Here is a 15432-nt window from a genome sequence, read left to right as displayed (position 1 = left end):
TGCAACGTTCTCCTTAAGGGGGGACCTCCATTTAAAGCCTGGTCGTTTATTGGAAAATCTTTTGAACAAGAAAATAATACGACAGCAAAGTGGTCATTTAGGTTGATTCAGACACATGTCTGAACTTTATTTTTTGATTTTGAACATATTTCAAATTTTAGAAAATGGCGGCTGTGGCAGCCATTTTCTGAAGGCCGTTTGTTAGATTACTTTTGCGATAATCACGCTACAGCTCAGACTTATCTGAAACACATTAAGCATTTTTCTTTTTATAGTCAAGGGTTGTGTTGTTTGGTTAAAATTCGGAAATGTTATTAAGCATTAGAATTTCAAGCCAACAAGTAGTCGGATTTTCACCATTTTTTGTTGTTATCAGCGACTAAAACGGTGTTTAAACAATTAGTTTTAACCCTCTGGAGGTCGCGCTTATGGCCCATTGAACGAGCAGTCACTGGTGTCCTAAGACGATTTCGCTAGATTTTCAGAGCAGCGTGCACTCAGTGCAGGAGCGGATACAGAAAAAATTTTTGGAGGGCGTCTGAAATTTCGATTTTGAAATGTTAAATGTACAATACGTAATATGTATCTGAATCTGGTTTGGAATGATTTGGAATTTAGAACGAATTTAAAATAGAAAATATTTTAAAATTTCTCAAGGAGATAAACATTTTCGGGGGGGGGGGTCCGGACCCCCAGGATACTCCTCTGGATCCGCCACTGACTCAGTGCACTACCGCGACTGCCGGAAGGTTAACTGATATCAGAGTTTTAAACACAAGCGGTGAATTTAATAAAAAAATAATGTGCGTTAAAAAAAGCAGTTTCGAGAAAACGCGCTCAAATTTTTCTCCGCCGCTGCACGAGAGGAGCGACGAGAGACACCGACGTCACCGCACAAGAAGTGCGACTCCGCGCGCCAGTTGCTAGACGGATATTCTGAAATTATTCTAAGTAGCACTTTCAAGCTTCAGGATTATATTTTTGGATAGTATGGCTATCGAATAAAGGGAAAAAAGATAAATCGATTATTTGGAAGTTGTAAATGAAATGCTTTTCTCAAACCGACTTTCTAGAGTTATCTTGGTTTGACCAATATAAACTTGACCGCAGTGAGAACTTGATATTTTGTATATCGCAGATTTGCTCAGTGTGTCTATCGGATCTTTCGTGGAATCTAGTATCGATCCGCCTTCGTTAGAATTGGCACCACACGCTCAAGCGCATTCGTAACGCCAACCGGTGTGCCTCAAGGAAGTCACCTAGGGCCACGGATTTTTTTCTTATTCATCAACGATCTCAGCACTCGCATCAGCTCTGAAAAACTACTCTGTGCTGATGATCTGAAAATCTTTCGTTCAATTGTCTCAGCACTCGACTCTGCTGTGCTGCAAGACGATATATCCAATATAGAGGAATGGTGCTTGCTGAACGGTATGCAGATCAACGTTGATAAATGTAAGGTGCTAAGTTTCGAGCGCTCGGAAAATATAAGGCGTTGCGAATATACTCTTCAAGCCTGTTCCATTGAGCGGGTGGATTCTAGTGAAGAGCAACATCTTCCGGCTAGAACGCGAAGAACGGTGATAAAAGTACGGTTTTTATTGTATCGCTAATCCCTAGAATCCAAGTTCGTACAGCGAATGAGTGTGCGCGTGTGGTTCTGCTTCTGGATCTCGACAAAGCATAGCAATCACTGTTGACAGACGGGCGTGGAGGGAACCGGTGCAAAGAGCGACCTCTGGTTGCAACCTAAGAGAAGAGACGACAACAGGCTTCTTGGTCTTTTTTCCCGACTAGGCCCTGCAGTAAATCTAAAGACAACAAGTGTTCATCGTTGCCAGATTCCTTTTGTATGCTTTTCGCAATTGCTGAAAACAATTCCATATTAAATTTGCAAAAGTGCGAATAAGATTTGTAAACAAACTTTTATTTTGATGGTTTCTCTTAATTTACTATAATTTCAAAGCAGAAAGCAATTGAAATTACTTCTACGAAGGGTAATAAATTACATTAACGCATATTTTTCATGAAATTCCACTCTGCAGCAGACTAATGAGCGAAATAAGTTTGTTTACAAAAAACACTTTCGCCCTTTTGACGAATTAATATTGAATTGTACCTCGAAAATCGAACCTCAATCAACAATTTACAATGCATAAGCTGCGTTTAAAAATTTAATTTAATTTTTATTCGTGTCTCTCTTAACAGTAGACGTAACTATATCGTCATTCAGGACTTTTATTCAATTTGCATGAAAAGTAGCCAGAATAGATTCAGCAGCACTGTTTTCCATCCCGTTGGTAAATATAATAAACGCTCATGATTGGCAAAACGACCAATCAGAAGCTGGTTCAATATTGAGGTTAGGACTGGATCAAATTGGTTACGCGATTGTCTTCTCTTCTCTTAGGTTGCAACCAGCTCACGAAGGAAACATGAGGAAAAAGTATAAAAGAGCACCTTCGTCCGTGGTTGAAAAAAGAGCAGCATTGCCTTTGGACACTAGGAACTTCCGAAAGAGTCCCGTCCGGCCATGATGAAGCTGCAGATGTGTGTTCTGATCAAGCACTAGAATCCCTGTGGCCAGCAAAGGAACGCGAGGAAGTTGAGCGGTTAGTGTGTACAATGTCTCCCTTTCCTCTTGCATTTTGCTTCGGCATTCTTGGTTGGGTCAACTAGCCTTTTTTCGATTGAACAATCTCCGCGACATGATACGAGAACAATACATGCTCGATGAGACAGTGATTGCGACGTGGTTTGAAGACTCACGACAATTCCCTGGCAGCTATCCGATTGCTGTACGTCGCTGTATAATATCTACCGCTGAATATTGCGGTGATTCCGAAAAGGCCTTGCGCCTGGTTTGGGATGTCGCAACATCAGTTAACAGAGTATTTCTTAACTTAATCAAAGATCCGTATATGCTAGTTCCATTTATCAGAAAAATTTGCAACTTTCTGTAGTGGCCATTAACCTCTGGTGGTGACATTCAAGGATTGTATCATCAGATCCGTATCAGACCTGAGGGTAAGCAGGCGCAACGGTTTTGGTTCCGAGCGAACAGTGAAGATGCTCCACAAGCGTACGTTATGGAAGTTGAGAAAGGAGGGTTTATTCCGCAGTGTATGTTGACCGGAACAAAATACCGAATATGAGCGCGTGCTACGCGTCGCTTGGAACCCTATTGAAGAAGAGTTCTGTTTTATTACCGAACGAAAAGCAGGTTACAGCAAGTTTTTCCAAGACGAAAAATGCCCAACGAAAAGAAACTTCCTGAGTGTTGTGATGGCGCAGTTCTATCTAACAGGATTTCTCGCTCCGGTTACAATTCTCGGAAAGATACTGGTTCAGGAACTTTTGAAGACGGGCTGGGACTGGGTTGATGCGATCACTGAGCTGTCATTCAGGAAGTGTTTCCGGTGGACCAACACTCTAGTAGTCGTACCTGTGTTTAAGCAACCTCGAAGCTGTTTCGGGAATGCAAGATCAAACAAGGTCGAAAAAGTCCAACTTGACATCTTTGCTGATGCCAGCGACATGGTGTTCGTATGCGTGGCATCCTTTCGTGCAATCGTGCGACATAAAGTGGTGTGTTCACTATTGATGAGTCGAGCAAAGGTAGAACTGTTGAAGCAGTTGTTGATTCCAAGCCTAGAACTCCTATCAGCGGTTTTTCCGGCAAGGCTGTCACGAGCGATCGAGGAAAATTACAACTTCACGATCAGTAAAGTGGTGTTCTGGATCGACGCAGAAGTGCTGCTGTCTTGGATTCGGTCGAATCAGCGCCGCTATAGGCACTTTGTCGGTTTTCGAATTGCCGAACTTCTCAGCTTGACTAAGCTGACAGATTGGCGTTGGGTTCTAATGATATTGTGGGCATGTAGGCAACAATTTTTGTACGACAGTGTAGAAGACTGACCGAAGAGAGAATTATCGCCAGCTATGACTACGGAGGAACTTTCGGGTTTATTTGATGCTGCAAGATGTGCAGCTGGTACCGACTGTCGTGAACGCCAATCGCTTCTATAAGTAGACAGTTCTGGCGAGGACGATGGCTTGCGTAATCCGGTTCGCGTAGAATTGAAATGCTAAGAGCAACGATCAGACAGAGCAGAGTACCATAACTGAGTACAGCTACGTTAGTAGGTACGTGTGGCGCTACAGCAAAGCGAGTCCGAGAATGGCCAAGCAGTGGCTGATGAAGATGGCACAGGCGGAGTGTTTTGTTGATGAGTTGAAAGTACTGGTCAGGAGCAAGGATCGGCCGGTCAGCCAATGGCTGGTGATCGATAGGTCTAGTCCGCTCCAAAAACTTACTCCGCTGATTGATGAAAACGGACTCATTCGAATAAAGGGTAGAGCTGGGAAGGCATAGTTGCTGTCATTCGATCTACGTTTTCCAACGATCCTATCACATTAGCACAGAATTACGCAGCTGATTTTTCAGCATTACCACGAGAAGAGCACACACGGATATCGACGGCATGAAGAACGAGCTGAAGCAGCTGTTCTACATTCCGCAGTTTGTTGCAATAGTCCGGTGTCGTGTCGTTTTGCGTTTGATGTAAGGATCATCGAAGTCGTCCACGAGTTCCACAAATGGCTACGCTACAAGTGCAGTGGATAACACCAAATCTTCGCCCTTCTAGCTAGGTCCATTTGATGTTACTGTAGGGCGCCGAATGCAGAAGAGATAGATCGCACTGTTCACCTGCTTGGTAACCCGCGCAATGCACCTGGAGTTGGCGCAGTCGTGTTTAATGGCGATTCACCGATTCATTGGTCGCGAGGTTGGCTGATGGAGTTTCTGTTCGGCAATGGGACCAACGTCCTAGGGGCCGTTAAGGAACCGGTGGGAGTTGTCTGAGAAATAGGAAAATATTTTGCTGATCAGCTGACTAATGCGAGAACGATGGGCACGTTCAATTGCCACAAAAATGCAAGTGTTCATCCCAAACTTTTAGTTTCAACTTTTTCCGAAATGGCTTAACTTGGACGATCGTATACAAAGTGTATCTGTACTGCCGCTCTACGCATAATTGTCCCATGTGTATATGGAATCCTATAGCACATGGGACAGTTACGCTTATAGCGGCAGTGTAAAAAATGTGAGTAGCATGCTTTGCGAGATATCACTTGAAATCATCCTGTTGTTTTAGCCTTTCAGATTAATGGTGTGAATTGTATGGCATTAGTGTCTAACTAGTGTCAATTCGGTGCTAGTTTGGATTTAGCCTCGAACTGACCCCAAGTTAGCATCATTTACTGACGAGATGAATTCGATACACCCAAATTCAATTTTGCAATTTCAAATACTCTTTATGGCAAAACAAAAAATATGTTCAAAATTACTTCCTTCTTATCCAAATCATTGCGATGTTTTAGTTCTAGTCTACTCGTTACTCAAAGCCGAATAATTCCTACAACCGAAAATCCTTTGGCGTAAAAATCGCTTTGAAACTTCTCCCTGAACAAGTCGACAAACACAAACTTTTACTTAGAAAGTCTGCTAAAGCAAATAAATAGTACAATGCTACATTCAACAATAAACACTAAAACTACTGTTTGAAAATCGGCTATTCTTTGTTTGCTAAAGATTCTTTAAACCGACTGTTAATTAAAGAGCCCATTTCCAATTATACACCAGCTATATAAACATATAGCTAACTTTTACATTCTAACCTGAGTAAAGCAGCCTAACGAAACATGGTCAACCCTTAGGAATTTTCATTTGGGTCTCCCAACTATTAATAATTTAGAGAGAGCACGTTTAACCCTATTGGACAATTTAATTAGTGCAGCAAACATACTGACACGATTCTTTTTCCACGGAAAAACACCGGAGCGTGTTTTACAAGTGCGAGCATAAATGGCAATGAAACACGACAGGGGGATTAAACTTCTGCACCGCCCATGTCTTTTTCAATGAAAATCGACAGAAGACTTGCCCCCTGTCGGGACACACCACTACAGCTGACTCGTTAGATCCGCTCTCCGTTGGTCCTGTTAAAAAGTTTCTACTGAACTTTCATTTCAAAATCTGGATTTATCCAGTTCCTGGTTCCTGGTGGTAACTAAAACATTCATTGTGCTCTTGAATCAAACCATTCAAGCAGACGACACCATGTTGATGTTGTTGCATTTCAATAGCTAGAACATAGCGCGCGGTCACTTTTTAAAGACACGCACTAGCGTTCGTTTTCGGGTGCTTTTACCCATATTCCTAGAATGCTTTTATTGACCCATTGAATGTGTCTCTAAAGACTATCCAAACACTTTTCCACACTGCTATAGATGTTTCCCTTTGAATGGGCGTACCCCAATTACTGATGTCGTCAATATTCTGTCACAACGATCGCTCTGCGGGCTCGAACAGCAAGCAGCGCGCGGTGATCGATGAGTCCAGCAATTGATTTCAATTAATTGTTTTCAAATATAAAACGGTTCTATATTAATATCAGCACGAACTGGATCACCGAGTTTGTTCTGCTGAACGGAAACGACGACATACGCAGACCGGCTGGGCATGAATACTATCACTGACTGTAAACTGATATGAACATTCAGTCGAAGCACCGGACCTACCAAACCCCCTTTTCTCTTTGCTATATGATAAAATCTGTTGACTTGATACACTTCTTTTGGTGCTATCGATGTTGCAGTTATTTCAACGTGTTGGACTGGGAATTGTTTCATTAGCACACTATTAGTATTTCTACTGAATAAAACTCTGTCTTAAAATCCTATTTCCGAAACTACCTACTAAAAATTAAAATCATACAAGCTTGGACTAATCACAGAAACAGCTGTTTAAGGACATTAAATAAGAGTGCGCACAGCCCAACGAAACAAATCGAACCATATTTCTTCCCCGCAATTTCATTCACCTTCAACAGCGGCACTAGATACCCGAAGGAAACAAGCGCCGGCTACGTTTTCAAAACAATGACGAACAAGGCACGACGGAACCGACAGAACAAGCACCGAAACACCCGGAGAGAATGATCCAGACTGACTGGGAAGACGGCGTTGGTCGCGTATGTGTATAAAACTAAAACACGAATTCGCGTCGCGTCTCCCATACCACGCTGTTTGTAATCTGTTGGCCACAACAAGGGCGCGTGGTACGATGACTCTCTTTTATGCCGGCTCTCATTATGAGACAGAACTGAACTCCCTGCAATATGGAGCGCTCTCCCGGTAGAACTTAGGGTGTTCCCTTGCAACTCGCATCAAAGTACCGGCGCTTCCTAATATGCAACCGAGGCGCTGGGTTGAGTGCGTAATCGGTCAGACCGGAGCATAGAATAGAATGGAGAGAATCGAGGATGACGGCATCAACTTTAATCATATTGGAAGCACTATGGATGCAACCAGAGCTACGTTGGGTGAAAATATTTCTCCGATGCCGTTTCTCTGTTTAGTCGGATCAGTGACGTTTTATATGATTTCAATTTTAAATTGGATACATATTGTTGGGATTTCCGGCCTTGCTAAACAATCTTGGTACTGCACTTTATCGACAGACTCAAATCGGAATCATTCACATCATTTGAAAAAAATGTACCTAAAATACTGTTTCAAATATACCAGCTATTAGTCAATAATTTATTCATTTTCAAATTTAGATACACATAAGTTTGTTCTTACCAGTAATACATACGACAAGCATTCAGCAAATTGTGTTCTTTGCTTTAAGTACTGCCGAATCACTAGCACCGGTCTTCTTCCGTTTTTTGGAACGGTGACCCTGTAATCCAATGTGCACCGCTGTCTTCTCTTCCATTTCAACGCCATCCTGCTCATCTTCAGAATAGAAACATTCTACAAACTCCTGTGGAATGAGTTCCTGTTCCCACGATTCTGGCGATCCACTTTTGTTACCGGGTAATACCGAGGGTTTCGAACTTTGAAGCTTTGGCGAACCTAAGAGCCAGTTGGTCATCAAAAACGCTGATTTTTTATTTTGCTTTTGCCATGGTTTTTGCGACATTTTCACTCAGGCAAAGAGAATAGTGAAAGAGACGCAGAGTGAAAATCAGTCAAAACGGCAACACTCCCTTTACGATGATTTCAACACTAGAATTTGGCAACCGTTTCCAAAGGCAGCACTTTAAATGACTCCTATTATATTTTGAAAACAAACCTTTTGTCGATCGTTGGATTTGTTTATCAAACGATGTGCATTTCGAAACAAAGAGATGAAATAATTCTAAAACTTGTTTTTACTCATACATAGACTCTAGAATGCACCTTACAATCACGATTGCACTAAATTCTGACGAAAATTCAAATTTTTTTTTGATAGATTTACAATACTTATCTCCTCCAACTCAGGCATGAGTAATGTTTATTTACATTGCACGATTGGTCTGCTCAATAAGGTATTTTTGGCTTCACACTATTCGTCTCTTTTCCTATTCTCTTTGCACTCAGGTTGTATTATGGTTTTTGAAACTAATTTGCACGGATCACTTTACGGGCGCGGATACGTTTTCAAATTTTTGCTTCCGGAGCGAATCAAAGAGAATAGGAAAAGAGACGAATAGTGTGAAGCCAAAAATACCTTATTGAGCAGACCAATCGTGCAATGTAAATAAACATTACTCATGCCTGAGTTGGAGGAGATAAGTATTGTAAATCTATCAAAAAAAAAATTTGAATTTTCGTCAGAATTTAGTGCAATCGTGATTGTAAGGTGCATTCTAGAGTCTATGTATGAGTAAAAACAAGTTTTAGAATTATTTCATCTCTTTGTTTCGAAATGCACATCGTTTGATAAACAAATCCAACGATCGACAAAAGGTTTGTTTTCAAAATATAATAGGAGTCATTTAAAGTGCTGCCTTTGGAAACGGTTGCCAAATTCTAGTGTTGAAATCATCGTAAAGGGAGTGTTGCCGTTTTGACTGATTTTCACTCTGCGTCTCTTTCACTATTCTCTTTGGAGCGAATGACATTTTCGGGCAGAGATGCCAGGTACTTTTTTCAAATGTCTGCAATAATAATTTTACAAGTCTGGGAAAACTAAAAAATGTCAGGAGTGTGTAGTGTAACCTAGTGTAACCAAAAGCCTTTATATTCAAAAATCTGTAAATATCTGCAACCAAACTAAAAAATCTGCAAATATCTGCAACCAAACTAAAAAATCTGCAAATATCTGCCCCATCGAAAAAATCTGCAGCTTAAATTAAGTCTGCGAATTTGCAGACTTGTCTGCAACTCTGGCATCTCTGTTTTCGGGATCTTTGAAATTTTCTTCAAATGGCAGGGTTGCCAATCATATTTCACTTCTTTCAGATCAATCCGATCGCGAACCGACCAAAGGACCAAAGCCACTTTGATTTTGCCGGTGTTTACTAGAGCACTCTAGTTAGAGTGCGACCAAGACGCGTTTGACGTATCCAAACGAGCAGAAATCTGACGTATTTCTATTGTGAATACGTCAAATTTCATGTTCGTTTGGATACGTCATGGCCTCTTGGCCACACTCTAACTAGAGTGCTCTAGTGTTTACATATACTAAAGGCTTCCCTAATAAACATCGTATGATTCAAGAGCCTATAACTAGGGGCACATCGCCCTAGAAATGTTTAACAAATTTGCATCAAATTAGAAAAAAATGCATTTAATTTCCATTTTTGCATCAACTTTGCACTCCCTCGCAGAAAAGTTTGTTTAACAAACGTCCTACGCTGATTCACTTTGTTCGACGTTTTGTTGAATGCAGAGCTAATTTGTTGTAGGGTTTTGACGTCTTACACACAACGCAAAATATATTGCACGCAACGCAAAATACATTATGAATTTCTATTTTGATGGAAAGAAATGCATTTAATTTAGCTGATTTTTAAAAATGCATCACAAGTGATCTGCCCCTAGGACTATAACGACCTGTTCAGGGTATCATCCAAACAATATGTGGAATCGTTGCACTATATGGATTAAAGCTCGAGCGTATTTTTATCAATTGTGTAATTTTTATTAATTAACAATATATTAAAACTCTTCACTTAAAAGACAGTTCATTTACAATTACAGATGCAAAACCAAACAAAATACTAATACCAATATTTGTATTTGACCAAACCAACGGAGTTTAGATTGCTTTCATCACGAAATATCCAACCTCAACCGATTTTATCAGTGCAAAATATTTTTATCTCCTCAAAAATAATTCAGCACCATTTCTTTTTTTAACGAGAATAGAAAGGCTTATATCATCGCTGATCTTATGATAGACGCCATTTTGGATTAAACTATCTTAGTTAGATGTCACTGAATTTCAAAATCTCTACAAAGTGACATTTTCAAAATTTTTATAACCTGCCTGGTTACTGAGATATAGCGAAACACGATTATGGTAAGCGACACTTGATCGAGTTGTGCTATCTTGAGATAACAAAAAAACACACAACAATCCTAGCATTAAGTATTGATTGATGCAAAAAAGCTTATACAGTGGCGGATCCAAGGGGAGGGTCCTAGGAATCCGGACCTCTCCCGAAATTTTTCAACTTGTAGAGAAATTTTAAATAAGTTTGAATTTTATATTAGTTTCAAACTCAAAATCTTTTCAAACCAAATCTGACCACCAATACTGATTATCACTAAATATGGTTTTTACGTATTACGTATTGTCCGCGCTACTAGCCCGATAAGATCTCGTTAAACTCTGTGGCTTTTGCGCCACTAACGCAAACGAGAGACCACCGGTCGTTTACTAGCTCGACTACTTTGTATGGGATGACCCGAACGGCTATTGCTGGCTTGCAAAAATCTATAACCGAAATCATTCCGCTATAAAAAAATCTACTCGCTAATACGAAGTTTATCGCCAACGGTGAAATTTTTTGGCAAATAATTTAAACTAATTTAAATTTAAAAATCTTTATTTAACGTGTCTCTCGTAAAAGAACACAAATGTTCTCTAGTAAAACAAGATGAGTTTGACCTATTCAAACGAGCAGATGGTTTTCGTTTTCAAATAAGCGGAGCATATTATATTAACGTTTCAAGTAGAAAATATCTAGGTATTGACTAACTTTGTACTCCGGTTGACTTCATGAAAAGCAAATAAAAAAAAACATTTTTTCCATCACATTAATCCATTCCATTTTCGTCGTTAGAGAATGGAACGCTTTACTATCAGATTGCAAAAATTTACCATCGAAAATGCAGTCATTTACTCTGAATTTAGCATATTTCCAGATATTTTGTCAAATATCATCCTATCTTTACAAAATATTAGATATTTGTCAACTGTTAAACAAAACAAGATTTCTAAGTTTATTGAGCGCTTCACAATTTCAAGCTTAGTCCAACTTTTTTGAGCCATGTTTCTTGAAGTTATGGCTTTCTCATGACCAGATTTTTACTGTTGGAACTCTAAACAACACATGAGTTTTGTGGATTATTTGGCAATCCATGAGACATTTCTGATCAGCTGTTTATTTCTTCTAACTCGGGTGGGTGCAACGTCCGACAAAATCGCCGACTCGACCCAACATCAAACGAATCAGGCTAACGAATTATGGTCGTCGGACGGGTTTTTTTTGATCGCAGGAGCAAATTTGTCCACAAAACTCCTCGCTGAATTGTAAAATAAATGTCGGGGTGGATTGCCTAATTAGAGAGTTGACGCAAAATTCTGTAGCTTTTACTGTCAAATGCAAATGTCCGTTTGACAGTACGAGTTACCGATTTTTGCATCAAATCTCCAATAATCTTTTGCCAAATCTAAAGATAGAGAGTCATGTCAGATTGTCGGTGGTATTGGCACGAATCAAAATTAAACTCTAAAAAATAGTTGGTGGAACAACAATTGACCGGGTGGAATGGTGCTTTTGAAAAAGTAACACTGAGATGATTTTCATAAAGTTTGAAAAACAATCGATGGGCGCCTTTAAGGGTTAAATTAATTAATTTCTTATTTCAGAGAGCTGGAAAAGGCGCTGTAATCTAGGCTCATTAGCCAGGACAAGGTGCAAATACCTCTATCCCATCTAAAAGGACCAAAGGAGTGACATTAACCTTCTTAGCCAAGTCACTCCCAACGTCTTAACCCAACCCCCTACAATCTGAAACGGTCAGTACGGTTGTCCTCGTTTCATCCTCATTCAAGTTTCAAAACGATTCGTTGGTTAAATTGTTCAATAAATGAATAATTCAATTTCCGAATAATATTGAAACATCTTCAAATCAAACTTTGCACAGTAGGCCTGGCCGTTTTAATATTTGCGACATATTATAATATGCTTCAAATATTAATGTTGACTAGAAAAACACTAAAGTATAACTGCAGTGTTTTCCAGGATGCTTTTTGTGCAAGGGTTAGAATAGAATAGAATAGAACACACATATAAGTTATATGTATATGCGTGTTATTATAGAATAAAGTTTTATGTGCCTTTTGTTATTGTTTCATTATTTTATTTGAGAGCAGGAAAAAGCTCGCTGGAGCTGAAATCCTTTCAATCTCGCTATCCAGCAGGCATACAACCTCGTTTTTTGCACAAACACCCAGGAATCAAAGCCACAGGGGATCCGCCGGATAAAGTGGCCGCCGGCCTGCCTTCTGAAGCAGTGGTCTCTCGCAAGTAAACCTGTGATTCATCCGTTTGCTCGGCCCACTCAAACATAGTGGCTATGGCAAGGTTAAGTCCAACAAGATACACAGAGGAGTATTCGGGTCGAAAAGCTGGCCGAATGTATTGAAATATCTTCTTTTACAGATAAAGGGACGGTACTCAATGGAAACCAGTGTAATACTATGTACGAAGCATTTTCCTTATGAAAGTTGGTTCTCATGGTAAAGAGGGACAAGTCTGTCTTTTGGTGTGATACATGTTAGTAGACTTGAGTAATTCGTAGTAACTCTGCCTATGCTCGACTCCTGCCAGCAGAAGACAATCTGGGTTGTCTGCAATAAGTCTGCAAAATGCGCCTTAACGGCTACCTCATAAGCATTTAAGTCGTTTTAAATGCTATTTAAAAGTTGATTTTGGCAAAATAAACGGCTACATTACTGCTGTGACATAAAAATACTTCTTTACTGCTGTTGTGCATTCAGAAGGCAGCTTACCTTCATACCTTCATACTTCACATCCTTGCTCTCCCTTGAGTAATATGGCTCTTCTTCACAAACGTCGATCGTTCGTTCATCGATTAAAACAAATTTTGAAAGCAGTCGATTTAAATATGGTTTTTGGCTCAAATTTTTTCCAGGACGATATTTCAATCACAAAGAACAGACACATAAGTTAAAACAATTTTCCTGAAAAACATGCGCAAACCATTTAAATGAAAATACGTTGAAAATCACCATCGTCTCCAAGTTCGCATGCATGAATCATCATTGTTTCCAAGTTACACGCAACGCCCGTATAACGTTTGCTGATCGATCGTAGCGCCGACTAGTGGCAAGTTGCTTCTCTCTGGTGACATTTCAAACCGACAGTTTTATTTTTACACACATTGAAAACTTTACTTGTATATTAGTTCTCAGGGGTTCAATGTCGATTATTCTACGTCGTTTCTAATCTCAAAGCGGCGTAGCCAGAAATTATAATTGGGGGGTTGTTCGATACAAATCGTTGATTTTTAGAAAATCGAAAGTTTGATAAATTTGTGAAAGTTCTGAAACTAAATTAGTCTAACAGATGCCTTTTTTAATTTCTATTATAATATGTCAATGAAGTCAAAGAATGCAAATACAAAGTGCACTTTTAAAAAGGAATAAATGTTCGAAAACCTTTCTAATGGTCAAGATCACATAATTTCGAAACCATCCTTTGAAGGTTTAGCAACCTCGAAGAAGTTTTCCAGCATAATAAGCTAATTTTTTTTATATAATTATGGAGAAATAATTCTTCAACAATAGTAAGAGACTTAATGTCTTCAGCAAAGTAGTTCATAATGTAATTTTAAAAAAACTTTGTTGTAAATATGAAGGCTACATAAATGCAATATTTCGAGATATAAAAGGATATTCATGAAAGTTTCCCAAATCCACTTCTTTCAAACAAAACTTTTTATTGTAAGGTTCAGGGACTATGGAATGTGTAATATCAGAATAACTTGTTTTGTAGGTTTTCTTTCACATATAGTCTATTATATTTCGATGTTCTGAATGCACGGTGTATTCTTGTCTTCAACAAAATTAGTTTTGGAATGTCTTCAATAGTTTTTTTTAATTTCGATTGTCGGTTGCTTTTTCATTAGCCCAGTGCTGCCATAGTATCATACCTTACATAAATGAAAAAGACTCAATTGCAAAACATACTAGGTGTATTGTCGCGCTCATAATAAAATCTCACTTTGCGGGCGTCTGAAAGGCGCATCAAATATAGCCGCAGTTACTCCGCAAGCAAATTTCAGTGGAGCTTTATTTTTCTGCCAGCTGTGTGCTTTTCGAAAGCTTCAAGGAAAAAGCTGCTATAAATTTATATAGGCTGCTGTCACGCGCCTATCTCAATTGAGCTTTCATATAATCGCATGTCGAGCGATTATCCTGCAAGGCACAATATTAAAACATGTTTCTTATTTTCCGATCACAATGCTTTCCCTCGACGAGATTTCCTCATTTCTTTCGAACTGCTAGGGTTAAGAGCATGTTCAGGAGAGTTTCAGTTTTAGATTTATAATTTTGACAGTTCTATAATATAAAACTGGAAATTTAAAAACTGGAACTTTCTGTCCCCAGCAGCAGTTTTAGCGGGTGTTCTATTCAGTTTAAAATTCATGTATCGCCATGCCTTCAGCGTTACTGCATTCAAATTTATTTTTCCCCTGCCTATCTGTTCTAAGTGTCCCTACTGAAAACTTTGCATGTATTTAAAACACAGTTCTAAACGTGTTTCAAAATCAGCAACAAATAGAACGGCGTCGTATAACAGTTTTAAATTTTGAAACAAAACTGTACGAAATAATAAAACAAAACGCTCTGCTGGGGATGTGATTGTTTCAGTTCCAGTTCTACTTTGAAACTCCTATATAAAATAAAACGCTCCTGAATATGCCCTAAGGTCAACTAAAAAAACTCGGAAATCTTTGAAAACGAAAAAAGCTGATTTTTCACTACGCACAATCACTAGAAAATCTCTCAATATATTGTTACTGATTAATATTCAAGTAAATTTTATAAAACGATTTGCAAAAAACCTGCTTTTATTCGTTTTCAAAGATGGCCTCTTTTGAGGCTTTCTGAGTTTAACCTAAATGGGTTGATAGTAGACAGTTGAATCTTGGTGGTAGGCTGAAAACCGTATAAAAATGAATGAGCGCGTATGTGATTTTTAAAGCATGTACTCACCTGCGACTATAACTTGGAAGGTGGTTCTCCGATTTCCAAGCGCTGGGCCCAAAGTGGAATTAATTAGAACTCTACGCGTTATTAAGTGGCTTATAAAATAAATATTAGTCCAAGTAATG

The 15432-nt window shown here is 39.2% G+C and overlaps 1 protein-coding gene across 1 annotated transcript in view; it reads right to left on the bottom strand.

The window, feature by feature from the left end:
* LOC131693203 (solute carrier family 12 member 4) overlaps window positions 1-7027 on the bottom strand; it is a 666250-nt gene extending 659223 nt beyond the window's left edge. The window contains exon 1 of the mRNA XM_058980844.1: window positions 6888-7027. The gene's annotated coding sequence lies outside the window, so the exon portion shown is untranslated. The remainder of the gene's footprint in view (window positions 1-6887) is intronic.
* Between the last annotated feature and the right edge of the window lie 8405 nt (window positions 7028-15432).

This window comes from Topomyia yanbarensis, chromosome 3 (genome assembly GCF_030247195.1).
Source record: "Topomyia yanbarensis strain Yona2022 chromosome 3, ASM3024719v1, whole genome shotgun sequence".
Classification (NCBI taxonomy): domain Eukaryota; kingdom Metazoa; phylum Arthropoda; class Insecta; order Diptera; family Culicidae; genus Topomyia; species Topomyia yanbarensis.
The sequence above is the reverse complement of the archived record's forward strand: the minus strand, read 5'-3'. Positions and strand labels throughout refer to the sequence as shown.